Source organism: Morus notabilis, unplaced genomic scaffold, assembly GCF_000414095.1.
Source record: "Morus notabilis unplaced genomic scaffold, ASM41409v2 Scaffold1372, whole genome shotgun sequence".
Classification (NCBI taxonomy): domain Eukaryota; kingdom Viridiplantae; phylum Streptophyta; class Magnoliopsida; order Rosales; family Moraceae; genus Morus; species Morus notabilis.
The window spans coordinates 85,838-87,434 of NW_010361271.1; the positions used below are offsets into that span (position 1 = coordinate 85,838).

General features: G+C 35.2%; 1 non-coding gene across 1 annotated transcript; it reads left to right on the forward strand.

Moving 5' to 3' along the window:
- Nucleotides 1-103: 103 nt before the first annotated feature.
- LOC112091768 lies at nt 104-210 on the forward strand. The gene has a single exon (XR_002902303.1). It is a non-coding gene; the product is annotated as a small nucleolar RNA R71 (small nucleolar RNA).
- The last annotated feature ends 1,387 nt before the right edge of the window (nt 211-1,597 follow it).

The window sequence follows — 1,597 nt, forward strand, 5'->3', positions numbered from 1 at the left end:
AGGATCCTTCTGGAGAAAATCTCCATTGCACATCATCTCAACAAATTGGCGCTCTCGGATTGTGAGTCCATCGTAGAAATAGCTTACGAGGTGCCAACTTTCATATCCATGGTGGGGACATAGATTTAACAGATCTTTAAAACGCTCCCAAGCTTGATAGAGCGTTTCGTTTTCCTTCTGAGCGAAATTTGAGATCTGTCGTTTCAAATTATTGGTCTTATGGTGTGGGAAATACTTGTTGAAAAATGTCGTCGTCATTTCTTCCCACGTACCAATAGACTTGGGCCTAAGAGAATACAGCCAGCTTTTGGCCTTGTCCTTCAGAGAAAAAGGGAAAAACTTTAATCTGACGGTGTTTGCGGCCTCAGCACGGCTGTGAAAGGTGGCCACCACCTCTTCAAACTCCCGAATGTGTACATATGGATTCTCGTTCTCTAATCCGTGAAAGGTTGGGAGAAGTGCAATCATGCCCGGCTTGAAATCCGTAGGCGGGGCATTTGGCGGGAACATGATGAACGATGGGGTGGCCGGGCGCGTTGGGTGCAGATAATCTTGCAACGTCCTCTGCTGAACTTCCTTGTGTTGTGCCATTGCGAATAGATTTTGAAATGCGAATTCCAACGACGAGTGCGAAGACGGAGAAGTAGAAGACGAGTCGGATAGAATTTCACTAGGGGTTTCTAAATCTGGACGTTGAGCGAATCTAGCTCGTCTCTATACCGATGCATTCACCCTAAGCGGCTCTTTTTGTTTCTTTTTGTTTATTTTAATTTTTTTTTGTTTTTTTTTTATTTTTAATCAAAAAGAAAATAATTATATAAGAACGTAAATTGTAACCACCGAGAGTGCTCCCAGGAAAGACTATAGCTCTTGGCTCAATGAATAGTCTCCTAGACAGAGCAACGTTCCCAGGAAAGATTGGTGGGGCGAGGCCCACTTAAGTACCAACTTTCCTAGACAGAACTCCCCCAGATGGTACTTTCCACGTAACCACACAATTATTCTCAAAATCAATTATTAAATTTTATTGAGTAAATTATGAAATAAAATCTAATTAATGGAAACTATTCCTAAAGTCAAAAACCTAAATCTACCAAATTATGAAAATCCTAGATTAGGAGTCTAAATTAGTCAATTAATTACCATTTTAATTATAATCCTAAAAATTAATGAAACTATAAAAGGAAAAATTAAATTAGGCAACAATTAAAGTATACAAATGAGGAAACAAAATAAAATCCTAATTTACCAAAAATAAAAGATTACAAAATAAAATCACAATTACTTCTAAAACTAAAAAGGAAAATAAAATTAACAATAAAAGTAAATTCTAAAAGTGTAAGATTATTTTTTTTTTAGCAATAAAACTACGGAAATAAAAAAAATGAAAAAAAAGGTAACAAATGCTAAAAATAAATGTACACGAAACAAACTACGACGGGAAACACAGTAAACAACAAACTATATATATATATATATGTATAATATAATATAATATAAATATCAAGCCAAATTAGCAACACTTGCACCAAAATATAAATGATAACAAGATAAACTTTCCGTGCAGCAACTTTTTTTTTTTTTTTTTAAAACAAGA